The sequence below is a fragment of the Nicotiana sylvestris genome, chromosome 8 (assembly GCF_000393655.2).
Source record: "Nicotiana sylvestris chromosome 8, ASM39365v2, whole genome shotgun sequence".
Lineage (NCBI taxonomy): Eukaryota > Viridiplantae > Streptophyta > Magnoliopsida > Solanales > Solanaceae > Nicotiana > Nicotiana sylvestris.
This window is the reverse complement of record NC_091064.1, coordinates 194,380,691-194,397,332: the sequence shown is the minus strand read 5'-3', so window position 1 is coordinate 194,397,332 and position 16,642 is coordinate 194,380,691.

Here is a 16,642-nt window from a genome sequence, read left to right as displayed (position 1 = left end):
TAAACTCTAAACTGAGCTTTTTCATGCAATCAGCATTAGGGTTTTAAACCCTAAACTGAATTTTCCTTTTAGTCAGCATTAGGGTTTTAAACCCTAAACTGAACTTTTTCCTTTCAGCCAGCATTAGAGTTTTAAACTCTAAACTGAGCTTTTTCATGCAATCAGCATTAGGGTTTTAAACCCTAAACTGAATTTTCCTTTTAGTCAGCATTAGGGTTTTAAACCCTAAACTGAACTTTTTCCTTTCAGCCAACATTAGAGTTTTAAACTCTAAACTGAGCTTTTTTTCATGCAATCAGCATTAGGGTTTTAAACCCTAAACTGAATTTTCCTTTTAGTCAGCATTAGGGTTTTAAACCCTAAACTGAACTTTTCCCTTTCAGCCAGCATTAGAGTTTTAAACTCTAAACTGAGCTTTTTCATGCAATCAGCATTAGGGTTTTAAACCCTAAACTGAATTTTCCTTTTAGTCAGCATTAGGGTTTTAAACCCTAAACTGAACTTTTTCCTTTCAGCCAGCATTAGAGTTTTAAACTCTAAACTGAGCTTTTTCATGCAATCAGCATTAGGGTTTTAAACCCTAAACTGAATTTTCCTTTTAGTCAGCATTAGGGTTTTAAACCCTAAACTGAACTTTTTCCTTTCAGCCAGCATTAGAGTTTTAAACTCTAAACTGAGCTTTTTTCATGCAATCAGCATTAGGGTTTTAAACCCTAAACTGAATTTTCCTTTTAGTCAGCATTAGGGTTTTAAACCCTAAACTGAACTTTTCCCTTTCAGCCAGCATTAGAGTTTTAAACTCTAAACTGAGCTTTTTCATGCAATCAGCATTAGGGTTTTAAACCCTAAACTGAATTTTCCTTTTAGATCAGCATTAGGGTTTTAAACCCTAAACTGAACTTTTTCCTTTCAGCCAGCATTAGAGTTTTAAACTCTAAACTGAGCTTTTTCATGCAATCAGCATTAGGGTTTTAAACCCTAAACTGAATTTTCCTTTTAGTCAGCATTAGGGTTTTAAACCCTAAACTGAACTTTTTCCTTTCAGCCAGCATTAGAGTTTTAAACTCTAAACTGAGCTTTTCCATGCAATCAGCATTAGGGTTTTAAACCCTAAACTGAATTTTCCTTTTAGTCAGCATTAGGGTTTTAAACCCTAAACTGAACTTTTTCCTTTCAGCCAGCATTAGAGTTTTAAACTCTAAACTGAGCTTTTCCATGCAATCAGCATTAGGGTTTTAAACCCTAAACTGAATTTTCCTTTAGGTCCTAAACCCTGCCAATCGCGTCTCACTCAGTATCGCAGAGATTAAACAAGTCGCCGCAACTCGCAAGCATCAAGATTCAGATCGGAGTCTACAAGCAGAATCTGCTAAGACCCAAGATCAAGTCGTAAAAGAATCATAGATAGGAATCTTATAACTAACAGTTGGCATGCATATAAGTAGTTAGTTCAGTTTCCAATTCTCGTTTGGTTGTAATAAGGCGGTCAGTGACGTAGCAGTGACAACAGCAGCAGCAGTAACAGCAAGCATTGCAGTCCCATGGTAGTCCCAGCTACCAAAACTTCTCGAACTACATTGACCTGATTCCTGTTTAGCCCAGGATATGTAGGAAATCTTTGAAGCAAGATTCGGTCAGATCTTTCAAAAAACATGCTTCATACGGAGTGGTCCATAGGCAAAAATCGCTCGTACACGCTCACTTTATCTTTGCACGAAAACTCCTTCGTGTTTCCGAACAAAGAGGGGCAGCTGTGAGCACGTGATTTTTGTTTTTGCGCGATAGTCGCTCCAAAAGAATAAAAATTGGTCCTGCTGTACAATTTTTGGATTTTTTGTGCGGCACTTTGTTGATTTATTTGTGACTTTGGCCCATTTTTATTTATTTACTTTATTAAAACAGAATTAAAAAAAATGTGTACGTGTCATGCATAATCTGAATCGTAACATGGTTTAAATAGAAAGGCATAAACAGGCATCTTTGTCCGTGATTTTGTTTTGTTTGATTTTACTTGTTTTGAAATATTTTAGTGTGTGTGCGAATAATTGTATTGAGTGTGTATTTAATTTTGATTTTTTGTTTAGTTTTGTTTTTAAAATAAATAAGGAAAAGAAATTAAAAAAAAAAAAAAAGACCCCTTCTTCTTCCGGATTGGGCCAATTTAATAAAATTGGCCCAAACAAACAGCCCAAAACCCAGGCCTACCCAGTCCAGTCCAGGTTGATACCGAGGGTGTCTAAACGACACCGTTTTAACCCAGTGTGGTCTGGGCCGTTGATCTCAGATTGATCAACGGCCAAGATCACATTTCCATAACCCACCAATGGCCCCGACCCGTTTACACCCGGACCGAACCCAAACCCTCAACACTTGAAACGACACCGTTTCACTTAAGACCATCAGATCCAAACCGTAGATCTAGATTGATCTAACGGTTGAGATCAACCCACCCACTAACTATATAAGCCTAGATCCTTACCCTGCCCCCCCCCCCATCCGACACCCCAGCCTCCGTCTTCAACCTCATCCTCATCAAACCCTAGAGCCGCCCCTGTATCCCCCACCATGAAAACCGGCGGCATGAACGCCGGTGACCTTCCCCTTAACACCCTAGAACCCCCTTGCCATCCTGAACATGGATCTGTTAACCATGTAGTTCGAATCATCCCCTAGGTCCTCGAATCTTCATTTGAAGATTCAAGTCAAAACTCGGTTTACACCAACCAACCCCAGCTTCACACCAGACACTCCCCAGACCCTCCTCGTGACCAAACCATACTTGGTTTGGTCCGAATCTGACCAGGGAAACATGAATCCCGGATCTGAGTTTTGGAACTTTGTAGCTCTTCATCACTGGCCCATGTCCGGCCGAGCCTAAGAGATTAAGGTCTAATGGACCTTAATCGAAGTGTTTCTCATCTGAGAAACACTTCGATTAAAGTCCATTCAGCCTTAAGAGAGGTCTGTCCAAATCCGGGTTCAAACTTTTAACTTTTCAAGTTTAAGGTGAGTCTGCTTTCTTTCCTTTATTTGTTTTAGTCCGTGTGATTTGTTTTAAGAGTCTATTCATATTTGTTTTAAATTTTATCGACTTTTGTTTGTCCACTTTACTTGAACCTCTGTGTTTGTCTGAATCCCCCCTCCTATTCTGATAAGGCCTGTGTATTGGTTGTATTCCAAATTTGTACTGACTAACTGATTCCTCGAAGTATAATTCTGTTTAATCAGTATAAGTCGAGTCATGTGTCCTATACTTTTGAATGTCTGATTTTTGGCTACGATTGTGTATGTTAATGCTAATATAGTCGAGTCGACATGTGTCGTCAATTAGTTTCAACTGTCTGAGCAAAGTAAATCGATTTGCTTCTGTTGAACATTTGTTGAATCAATTAAGAACCAGTTTTGTTTACTTATAGCTGTTGAATTGGATCAGTAGTGCTTAAATTCTGAATCAGAGGGCATGTGCACTTGTGCGCAGCATGTGTATTGGTGCACCTCATGTGTTTTGTGCACAGCCTGTTTTCCTGCATAAAAGGGCTTTTAATTTTAAAATGGTTTGACAGCATATGCTGTCAGACATATTCTACTGCCCATACTTGCTTTTAGTTAATAAAATGGAAAAGTTAAATCTGCCAGGGAAGGATGGGGTTTTAATACCTAATTAGCTAAAGTGGAACTGAAAAATGGAAGGCACATGGGAGGGTACGATGATATTCTAAAACAGGCTGTTAAAAGGGGTGGTGTTGGGGCTTATAAGAGGGGCACATTGAGAGATATAGAGAGAGAATCAGAGGATATAGAGAGGATTAGAGGGGAAAAGAAAAAAGAGATAGACTGTGAGGAATTCTTTGAAAGAGAGAGCTGGAATACACACTGATAGAGACACACAGACAGAGCACACAGAGATAGGGAGGGATACTAAGAGGGAATATTTGAGAGTTCAAATTTTTTGGAAAATAGAAAACTGGAAAAGAATTTTTGTCTAATAACTCAGACAGACAAAACCAGAAGTTGCTTCCTTTCCTTTTGTTTCTGACTTCACTAAATCTGGACCTGTTCTGTGCAACATTGATTTCTCACAACTGAGTCTGCTTGTTTGTTGTTTGTTCTACTCGAAAGTTTGGTTTAGTTGGGGTTGATCTCACTCCAATTGTTTTGTGAGTTATGGTTGCTACTCTACTGTTTCTTGTTGTTGTTGCTATACTGCCCTGCTCCTACTGTTAGTGATGTTACTGCTGCTGCATTTGTTCATTGTTACTCTACTGATTGCCCTCTTCTTCAATTGCAAATATTCCCAGGTACACAACCTTTGAACCATGTATTGTTGAAAGTTTTGAAGTTGAAGCAGAAATAAAGAAATGAACATCAGTTTATGTTATAGCATTGGTGTAAAAAGATAGTTCGAATGTTAGTTGGGCCTGTATTTTTACTGCAAACTGCAAATATTCTGTATAAACTAGCATACATTCTGTTTAAGATGAACTGTTAGATAGCATGGCTCAACAGTAATGACAGTATGACATAGACAGCATGTTTGATTTAGTATACATTCAGTTCAGTATAACACTTGTTTGGTTTAGTTATGACTCTATAACATAGAGTCATGGTAAGCACTTGTATGTATTTTGCCTAGACCACTGAATTGACAAATCTGTGGTACTAGGTCCGGGATAAATGTATCCCAAACAAACTCTCATGCAGTCGCATTAAGAGTTTGGCTATGAAGGCCAGCTTTCCTGTCAGATTATGTGCTCCAATATAAGTTCGATGTCGGGTCTCGGTATAGATTCCTTGTTTCGAAATAATGTGATGAATGTTGAGGGAAACTAGTAGTCGTTTTGAGGTCAATTAGTCGTAATTTTCCTAATAAAATAGCCAATTTCGTTTATCAATTTCAAATAGGTTAGAGTTAAAAAAAAACAGAACTTGGAGGTCGTTAAATATAACTTAGTATATGTTGTTAGTTTGCTTGCAATATCACTTAGCAAATTAATAAGCGCGTTCACTCGATGAAGACAAAGCATGAGGTGACTCTCGCCTCATAAATATTCAATCAGGTAATCAAACAAACTTAGGTTCGGCAAACATAATAAAGATTCAGTCTGTATTTGTTCAAATAAGTAAGTTCGGTATCATCTTTCTTTTAGAGACACACATAGTAGAAATGTCGTCACTGTAGGATACCTTTCTAAAATAAAGAGACGAGCCTCGCCAAATAAAAAATGCAAATTGCGGGGCCCTCGATAAATAACCATAATAAATATTTTAGAATTCAGGCTAGGCCGTTTAGCGAATCTCACGGTCCTCCACTAAATAATAACGCGCTAGACTCTTCAGGCACGGTTTAAGTAAATTATATTCTTAAATTCGGGTGCACATTGATGTGACCCAAATTCAAATCTCAACGAAGTCGAAATGTGTTAACAACTACGGGTGCATTGATTGTGACGTGGTTCGAGATGCATTTTCACGACGTTGCAATTCTATAAAAATAAATGATAATGATAAAAGCGGTTTTAAACTTAATAAAAGCACATATAGTCATAACATGTACTTGAATCAGATATTTAGCCATTATAACAATTTAAGCGACCGTGCTAGAACCACGGGATTCGAGGGTGCCTAACACCTTCCCTCGGGTCAACAGAATTCCTTACTTAGAATTTCTGGTTCGCAGACTTCATTTGGAAAAGTCTAAAAATTCCTCGATTTGGGATTCAAGATAAACCGGTGACTTGGGACACCAAAAGCCAAACCTTTCCCAAGTGGCGACTCTGAATTAAATAAATAATCCCATTTCGAATATTGTCACTTAAATTGGAAAAACTCCCCTCGCGCATTCTACCCTTCGGGGCCGGGCGCGCAAAAAGGAGGTGTGACAGGCCCAACACCTGCATTCACAAGAGTCTTCGTCCCAATTGTGCTGGGCCCTTTGAGGCCCAAGGCCGGTTGTACGTTCCTTCTGTTTTGGATATTTGGATCCGGGTTTGAATTCGAAGCCGAGTTCGGATAATAATCAATTAGGATTTTCTTTTTCTTTTAGAGACAAAACCAAAAATAAAAAATTGTAGTCACTTTTTAGGTTGGCCTTTTAACAAAATGATGAGACAAGCCTCGCCGAATAAAACTACAAATGCGAGGCCCTCAATAAGTGGTTATTAAAATACTTAGAATTCGGGAGGGCCATTTAGTGAATTTCACAGCCTTCCCCAAAATAATATTGCGTTAGACTCTTTAGACGCGATTTAATTAAAATTTACTTCCTTAGACTCGGGTGTGCATTGATGCGACCCAAATCCAAGTCTCGACGAAGTCGAAATGTGCTGACTACCATGGGTGCATTGACTGCGACGTGGTTCGAAACGCATTTTCACGACGTCGCGATTTCTTTAAAATAAACGATCATAAAAAGAGGTTTACGAATAAAAGGCACATAAGCTAGCATGTATTAAAGTCAAATAAAATCAAATGCAATAGTTAAGCGACCGTTCTAGAACCACGGAACCCGGGAATGCCTAATACCTTCTCCTAGGTTAACAGAATTTCTTACTCGGATTTTTGGTTCGCAAACTGTAACAGAGTCATAAATTTCCTCGGTTTGGGGTTCAACCGGTGACTTGGGACACCGTTAATATCCTAAGTGGAGACTCTAAATAATTAATAATTAAATCCTGTTCCGATTGTCCTTTAAATGGAAAAACTCCTTTACGCCCTTGCGGGTGTAGTGAAAAAGGAGGTGTGATAGCTCTGGCGACTCTGCTGGGGAACGAACCCAGAATCTCTGGTTCAGGGTCCAGAATTCGAGCTTAGATAAATTGTTGTATTTGGTTGTATCTGATTTTCCTACATGTTTTGTGCTGAATGTGCTAAATGTTACCGCTTTGATATTATCTGAACTGTATATAAACTGTGCCGATGTCCTTCTCTCTTCACCTCCGGGGATGTGCTTACTGGTTGAGACTCCCTATTCTGTTAGTGTCATACCTTGAAATAAGAAAGAGGTCGGACAAGTTACGAAGCCGGATGGCCTTTTGGTTCCCGGTAAGTTGCCCCCTCCTCGACTTGAGTTGTCCGCTCGGGTACACAGTCTAGAACACCGACTTAGGATTCGAACATAGAATAACATGACTTTATGTCGAATCCCTAGTAGGAACGGTTATTTGCATCATGCTGCATTTGACTTAGGGGACTCAACACAGGGGTTGGGTCCGTCTAGGGCTAGCAACCTGAAATGAAAGGACCATCCTGATGCATCGTACTTGCTCTGTACATATATTTGTTTCGAACCTGCATGTTGACCGGTTTCTGAATCTCGGGAATGTTGAAAAATCGAGGGAAAAAAAAAGAAGAAAAAGAGAGAAATAACAGAAAAACCAAGTACTGTCGAAACTCTGCCGAAATTTTGAGAAAACGAAAAAAGAGGAAAATAGGAAAAAAGAGTCTTTTATTTTCGGACAGTTGTTTGTTGAAAAGAAAATGGAAAAGAGTCTTTATTTTAGTTTGGAAAAATAGGTTGTTTTATTGTTTGTTGAAAATGAAAAAAAAAGTCGTTATTTTGTCTTGTTTTCAAAAATAGAAAAGGAAAATAGTTTGTCTTGCCATAAAAAATAAAATCAAAAAGAGTCTTGTTTAAAATGGTTCGGTTAATTTGCCCGAACTACGCCGGTTTGATTCTTACAGGGTGTGGGATACGTAGGCAACCCTCATCGGGTCCAACCTTTCCTTCGCAAAAATAGCTAAAAAAATGTCAAAATTTTTATTTTTCGTCGTAAATAAGTTGGGTGATGCCGTTTTGTCAAAAATAGCCAAATGTTCCCAAACGGAACGCCGGAAGGCTGACCTTGCACAAATAGCCACCTTTTGGTCATGTTTTCATTTTTTGACCCTCACAGCCTTAAGTTTTCGTCCTCGAGGAGTTGAAAGGTCGTGTTGCAATATCGGGTCTTTTATCTTAATTTGAAAAAAAAAACAAGTAAAGAGTTGTAAATAAGTCAAGTAGGGTCGTCTTGTCATAAATAGCCGAATGTCCCCAAAAGGAACGCTGGAAGGATGACTTTGCAAAACGGCCATCTTGGTCAATTTTTGATTTTTGACCGGTTGACTTTCGCAGCCTTAAAATCTTTGTTCCCGAAGTGCTGAAAGGCCGCGTTTGAGAATCGAGTTCTTCATTTTTAAAATCTGAAAATATATAGGTAATTTTATTTTGAGTCGAAAATATAGATAGTTTTTTTCTTGAGTCGAATAACAGTTTTTCTTTTGCTTAAACGCCTTAATAAATGTACAGGATGAGCACGATGTTAAATGAGCCCTTTTCAATAATGACCAAAATCCTTTTTGAGTTGCGATTATGGTGGAATGATTTAGGCAAAGAAGGGCAAGACGAAGTGAAAAAGTATTTGAAAGATCTCCCAGATTTATTAGACATTCAGCCTCGGGGGATATTATCAGGGCATTGGTCGCTTATTGGGATTCGGCACATAATGTATTTCATTTCTCGGACTTTGAGCTCACCCCAACATTGGAAGAAATAGCGGGGTACATCGGAAGTGATCAAGCTCCGTTGAGGTTCAAATACTTAATTTCTCCCAGGGCTGTTACCGTACACCGGTTTTTGGATTCCTTGAAAATACCCTGAACAGTTCACCATCCAGATTTTGCAAAGGGTTTCTGCAGTTTCCGCTTCATATATGATAGATATGGCCACGTGAGCGGGTTCAATAATCCAGACTTTAAGCTATCAGTAGAAGTAACCGACAAAAATGGGAGGAACACAGACGGGTGGCTTTTATGATAGCCTTTTTGGGCCTCATAGTATTCCCAAGGAAAGATGGAAATATTGATTTGAAAGTAGCTGGGGTCGTCAGTACCTTGCAAACCATGGGAAAAAGCACTTTAGCACCTATGATCGTGGCTGACATCTTTCGGGCTCTCACTGCTTGCAAAGCTGGGGGCAAATTTTTTGAGGGATGTAACTTGTTGTTACAAATGTGGATGACTGAGCATTTGTGCCCCCGCTCTCAGCTCTTGAGTTATGGTTCGTTTGAGAAAACTTGTATAGGAGAATTTTACACAAGAATCAAATGGGCTAGTCTACCTGAAGGAGTCACGACTTGGACATCATTATTTCAGACCTTCACTGCCAGCCAGATACAGTGGGTGCTCGGATGGTTTCCTGTCGAAGAAGTCATATATATGCCAGCAGCCAGGACGCATTTTCTATTGATGGGACTCAAAAGCATCCAGCCCTATGCACTGTATCGGGTTCTGAGGCAACTCGAGAGGTATCAAGTAGTACTGAGAGATGAAGATCTGAGTACCCAAGTGGTCGAAATTAGTCTTGACGGTCGGTTCCCCGAAGAAGAAGTTCGCCAAATCTGGAGTGAGTGTCAACATTTGATGGCGAACACTTGTGTGTCAGACAGGGCTAAAGAGGAAGTTGCCCCGGGGTATCATGATTGGTTCAGAGGTGACATGGCGTGCGGGAGATCGGCTAAAAGACCTCATCTCGAAGATTTCACCGAGTCGTCTCAAGAGTAGTGGGACTGGTTAGCAAAGGAAGAAGGCTATCGAGCTGAGATTGGTAAGCTGAAGCAGCAAGTTGAGAGTCTGAAATTCAAGAACAATGTACAAGTTGTCGCGGATCAAGGTGAGAAGAACAGACTGGCTCGAGAAAATGAGACGCTTAGGGCCCAAATCCGGCAATTAAGAATAATCGTCGATAAGCAACCAAGGAGCCGATCAGATGAGCAATTGATAAAAAGGCTGGAAAATGAAGTCGGGGAATGTCGGGATGAGTTAGAAAAATCTGGGAATATCATGGCAGAGCTCAAAGCGCAGTGGGCTACAAGAATAAAGGAGCGTCTCCAGTACTTGAATCAGTTGAAAAGGGACCATGAGAAAATTGTTGCCAATTTAAATAGAAAAGTGGTTGCCCTTGAGGGTAAAGCGGTTAGGCAGGCTAGAGATTTTGGAATTGAAAGTGGACATTGTTACGACTTGTTGGCCCAAATAGAGGTAGAAGTGCAGCAGTTGCAAGATCAACACCTACAGGACTCTCGAGCTTTAAAGACGTGCAGCGATCAGATAAGACGCTTGCTTATAGAAAAGAAGCAAACAAAAGACAGGATTAGAGTCATTGCTCATGCCATTTTCAGGAGATGCCGGGTTTGTGAAGACATGACCTATACTACTTTTGTCTCAGCAGTAATGATCTATGTGAAGCGAACCATGAACGAATTAGAGCAGCTTGAAAGGGATTTGGATCCTAGGCCCGCGGCGAGGCCGAACGACGCCCCGTGGACACCTAAGTTTGAAGCACTAGAGTATGCATAGTCCGTGTCTGTAGTTTTCTACCTTTTGAGTCTGTCTGTTATCTTTTCAGGTCAAGTATGTTTGCAGTCTTAGAGTCTGTGTTTGCTTTTAATTTACGTCTGTTAGTTTCATTCCGAAAAGTGTTTAGTTTGTAATAGTTTGTTTTAGTAATGAAAATTGAAAATTTCAAAAAAAATTCTTATTTCCACCCTTTATTTTTGCATTTATTTTCACGAACTACGCTTGGTCTGATTCGTGCGAGGTCACGATACGTAGGCAATCTCCATAGGATTCGACCGTAATCGTAAGAAGAAAAAAAACAAAGAAAGAAAGAGAGATAAAAAGAAGGGAGCGAAAATAAAGAGAAAGAAAGAAAATAGCGGAAAAACAAAAGAGAAAGAGAAAAAGAAAAGAGGGGGAAACAAAAGAGAAAGAAATAGAAGAAAGAAAAGGACACAAGAAAGGGATAGAGTGAGAAAATTGAAAGAAAGGTAAAAAGAAACAAAGAAATGTCGGGATGATGCATGCAATCGAGCAAACGCATAATAGAAATGATTAACTGTATAATTGCATTCATGCCAACGTGCGGTTGTCAAATCTGTTAAGACTTAATCGCTAACAAAGTGGTTGTCTAAATGTGTGAGTCCAGGCAGGTGGTTAGTTAATTGGCAGTTCTAGCAACTCACTCGTACAACACCCTTCAAATGAAGTTGAGGTAACAGATGTGAGTGTTATGAAAGAAGAGATGAGGAAATTAAAAGCGCAAATGGCCGAAATGCATCGGGCATGGTCTCAGGGGCATCCGACACCATTATATCCCACTAATCCATCCTATATCCCACATTTGGCTCAGGCTCAGGAGCCCACTACTCCCCATGCATCTTCAGCCTTTCCCTATCATACCCAGGGCTATGGTACCACTTCATACGCCCCTCCAGCTCCACCACCCAAACAGAACCCTCCCCCACCTATGGGTCCAATCTTTGTGGCACCTCCCCCAGCCACGTTACATAGATCGTCCAGTGAGCCGCTATTCCAAGCTCACAACACTCAAATTTACCCTCCTAAACCCACTTTTAAAACGCCTGAGCCATATACCTATACTCCCCATTTTGAAATCCCGGGAGAAGTTGAGAAACCGGTTAAGAATGCAGAACAGGAGGAGGTAATTCGTAAAGTCAAAAGCCTGGAGCAATTCTTCAGGAACATGCATGGTTTAGGCAACCAAGTCAGCGTTGCATACAAAGATTTGTGCCCTTTCCCTGATGTTCAGTTGCCTATGGGGTTTAAAATGCCGAAGTTTGACTTGTTTGAGGGGCACGGTGACCCGGTAGCCCATCTGTGTGGCTTTTGTAGCAAGATGAGAGGCGCTGGGGGGAAGGACAAATTGTTGATAGCATATTTCGGTCAAAGCTTGAGCGGGTCCGCGCTGGAGTGGTACACGAGATAGGACCCCGGCCGATGGTATACATGGGATGATTTGGCACAAGCATTCATTGGCCATTTTCAGTATAACCTTGAGATAGTCCCCGATCGTCTATCATTGTTGAAGCTGGAAAAGAAGCCCGGGGAAAGTTTTAGAGAGTTTGGTTTCCGCTGGAGGGAACAAGCAGCAAGGGTTGATCCTCCGATGAGGGAAAGTGAGATGGTAGATTACTTATTGCAAACGTTGGAGCCGACCTATTTTGGTCATCTGGTGACATCCGTTGGAAAATCATTCAATGAAGTGGTAAAGATGGGAGCCATGATTGAAGAAGGATTGAAGTCTAACAAAATCTTGAGTTATTCGGCATTGAAAGCAACTACCCAGGCCATCCAAAGCAGTACTGGTGGTGTACTCGGAAAGAAGAAGAAGGAAGAAGTGGCCACAGTTGAAGCTAGTACTTGGTCCAGGCCCAATAACCCTCCACCCTACTACAACCAACCCAGACCCCACCACCCAAATTACCAATATACCCCATATGGCCTACCACAACACTACTATTCACTACCAGAACCAAACTTTTTTATCCACCACGCCCAGACATACACTCAGCCTCCGGTGCACTCGCAATGGCGTGCACCGACTCCCCAAAACACACATCCACACCCATAAAACACCTATCCACCCCCCAAGACAAATAGAATAGGAACCGGCTTCCGTCCAAACCAAGCTTTTAGAAGTGAGAAGGCCCAAAATAGAAAAACATTTACTCCACTGGGAGAATCTTACACCACTCTCTTCCATAGATTGAAACAGTTGGGAATATTGACCCCAATTGAGTCCAAAGCACTAAACCCCCTTCCAAGAAACCTGGACCATTCTGTTAGCTGCGAGTATTGCTCAGGGATGTCGGGGCATGATACTAAAAAATATTGGAAATTGAAAAACGCGTACAAGAACTCATTGATAATCGCCGTATTGAAGTACAGGCTCCAGAGGCTCCAAACATCAATCAAAACCCGTTACCAGCGCATTATGAAGCCAATATGATCGAACTGATACATAAGGGGACATAGCCTAAAAAACCCTCGCAGACGGTCATGATGATCCGTTCTACGAAAGCCAAGGTCAAAGAAAAGACAGTTAGCGCGAGGCCAGCGGTTCAGCTAAAAGCGATAACAGATAAGCCAGTGTTAGTAATGGGAAAAGGACCATTTGTTGCTGCAAAGAAGCCAGAGCCAGTCAAGTTAGTGGTACCAGGGTCATCATCTGCACCCGTGGTTGTTGTGAAAGGGGCCTACATAGAACCAGTTGTCATAAAGCTGGTGGTCCAATTACCCGTGGTTGATAGCAAAGCCGTGCCGTGGAAATATGACAAGGTAGTGGTGACATACAAAGGAAAGGAAATTGAGGAAGAAAGTTGTGAAGCACAAGGATTAACTCGGTCGGGACGCTGTTTTGCTCCCGAAGAGTTGAGAAAGGCTAAGGGCGCTAAGGACAATCCAGTGCTAGTCAAGAAGGCTGTGACGGAAGAAGAGGTAGAGGAATTTCTGAAAAAGATGAAAGTGCAAGATTATTCCATTGTTGAACAATTGAGAAAAACACCGGCCCAGATCTCGTTGTTGTCATTATTGATCCATTCTGACGAGCATTGCCGAGCTTTGATGAAGATATTGAATGAAGCTCATGTGCCCGACAAAATTTCAGTGAACCATCTGGAGACAATTGCCAACAAAATCTTTGAGGTAAACAGGGTAACATTTTCTGATGATGAATTGCCTGTGGAAGGCACAGAACACAATAAAGCTCTCTACTTGACGGTCAAGTGTGAAGATTCAATGGTTACTCGGGCGTTGATCGATAACGGGTCAAGTGCTAATATTTGTACGTTGTCCACATTGAACAAGTTGAAGATTGATGATGATAGAATCCGCAAAAATAGTATTTGTGTTCGAGGGTTCGACGGAGGGGGAACAAACACAGTGGGGGATATTATACTCGAATTGACTATTGGCCTAGTTGAGTTCACTATGGAATTTCAGGTGTTGGATGCTGCAGTGTCCTACAATCTTTTGTTGGGTCGACCATGGATCCACGCGGCCAAAGCAGTGCCTTCCACACTGCACCAAATGGTCAAGTTCGAGTGGGAAAGACAAGAAATCGTATTATATGGGGAAGATCCCACATGCGCCATGAATGATGCCATTGTTCCCTTTATAGAAACTGAAGATGATAAGGGATCATGGGTTTATCAGGTCCTCGACACGGTCCCGGTGAACAGAGTGCCCGAGGGTAAAAGCATTCCATGTCCCAGGGTGGCAGCTGCGACCGTCATGGTAGTATCAGAAATGCTGAGTAATGGGTTCGTGCCAGGAAAAGGTCTGGGGCTGAGCTTTAGGGCATTGTTCAACCTGTTTCTCTGCCCAAAAATCTAGACACCTTCGGACTAGGGTTCAAACCAACAGTGACGGATGTTAGAAGGGCTCGTAAATTGAAAAAGAAAGCTTGGGTTCTTCCCAAACCGATTCCACGCTTGTCCAGGTCCTTCGTCAGGCCGGGTGGCAAGAAGCAGTCATTGGCAAAGGTGTCGGGTCCACTGATTGATGCAGAGGGGAACTTGGATAAGGTGTTCGAGAGGGTATTTGCTGAAGTGAACATGGTTGAGGCCGGGGAAGGGTCAAGCAGAGAAGATATACAGTACATCGGACCACATGCTAACATCAACAATTGGGAAGCTACTCCTCTTCCAATTCGGAGGGAGTTGTGGTAGTGGGTTTTATTTTCTTTTTGTCACCTAGATTATTCCAGGGTTTTTAATTCAGTTGCTATGTTCCGTCCGTTTGGATGAGTTAAAACCCTGTTATCTTTACATTCAATGAAATGCAATTTTCTTCTTTCTTCATTCCTAATTTTGTTTCCATTTTTCTTTTCTTTTTGCATAGTTCTTTTTATGCTGATATCAATGATATGACATGCATGAGGAATCTTTGGCCCAGTTTTAAAAGCCAATCTAGCTCAGAAATAATAATACAAGAAATTGAGTGTGATGATGGGGTGGATTGTAACGACGACGAGGCTTATGAGGAAATTAGTAAAGAATTAAGTCACTTTGAAGAAAAACCCAAACCTAACCTAAATGACACAGAAGCAGTTAATCTAGTGGACCAAGACAATGTGCGGGAAACTAAAGTAAGTGTTCATCTGGAGCCACAACTCAAGGAGGAGATAATTAAAGTATTGCATGAGTACAAAGATGTTTTTGCATAGTCGTATGATGATATGCCAGGTCTAAGCAATGATTTGGTGGTTCACAAATTGCCCACTGACCCGGCATTCCCTCCTGTCAAACAGAAACTAAGAAAGTTCAAAACAGAGATGAGTGTAAAGATTAAAAAAGAGGTTACCAAGCAGTTCGATGCAAAAGTCATTCGGGTCACTCGGTATCCCACTTGGTTAGCCAATGTTGTGCATGTGCTGAAGAAAGATGGCAAGACCAGGGTGTGTGTTGACTATCGAGATCTCAATAAGGCAAGCCCAAAAGATAATTTTCCATTGCTGAACATCCATATTTTGATCGATAATTGTGCCAATCATGAGATTGGTTCTTTTGTGGATTGTTATGCGGGTTATCATCAGATTTTAATGGATGAAGAAGATGCAGAAAAGACGGCATTCATCACGCCGTGGGGAACGTACTGTTATTGGGTCATGCCGTTTGGTTTGAAAAATGCTGGGGAAACTTATATGAGGGTAATGACAACAATATTCCATGATATGATACACAAGGAAATCGAGGTATACGTGGATGATATGATCGTGAAGTCTAGACAGCAGTTTGACCATGTCAGGGATTTGAGGAAGTTCTTTCAAAGGCTTCGCAGGTACAATCTTAAGCTCAATCCTACAAAGTGTGCTTTCGGGGTACCATCTGGGAAGTTGTTGGGATTTATAGTCAGCTGGCGGGGTATTGAATTAGACCCGTCAAAGATCAAAGCTATTCAGGAATTGCCACCTCCAAGAAACAAAACTGAGGTGATGAGTTTGTTAGGAAGATTGAATTATATCAGTAGGTTCATTGCTCAGCTCACGACAACTTGTGAGCCGATTTTCAAGTTGTTAAAGAAAGAAGATGTAGTCAACTGGGTTGATGAATGTCAAGAGGCTTTTGATAAGATAAAGGGGTATTTGTCGAACCCACCCGTGTTGGTCCTGCCAGAACTAGGGAGGCCTTTGATTCTATATCTTACGGTTTTGGATAATTCATTCGGCTGTGTACTGGGGCAGCATGATGTTACAGGCAAAAAGGAGCAGGCTATCTACTATCTAAGAAAGAAGTTCACATCTTACGAGGTTAAGTATACTCATCTGGAGAGGACATGTTGCGCCCTATCTTGGGTGGCATAGAAGTTGAAACATTATTTGTCATCCTACACTACTTACCTCATATCTCGCTTGGACCCGTTGAAATATATCTTTCAGAAGCCTATGCCCATAGGGAGGCTCGTAAGGTGGCATATCCTGCTTACAGAGTTTGACATTATCTATGTGACACGGACTGCGATGAAAGCACAGGCATTAGCTGATCATTTGGCTGAGAACCCCGCCGATGAAGATTACGAACCTTTGAAAACTTATTTCTCTGATGAAGAGGTGATGCACATTGATGAATTGGAACAAGCTGAGAAGTCGGGATGGAAACTTTTCTTTGATGGGGCTGCAAATACGAAAGGCGTGGGAATAGGAGCGGTACTTATTTCTGAAACAGGTCAGCATTACCCTGTTACGGCTCGACTTCGTTTCTACTGTACGAACAACATGGCAGAATATGAGGCGTGTATATTGGGATTGAGATTAGCTGTAGATATGGGTGTACGGGAAGTCTTGGTCATAGGTATCTCGGACCTACTG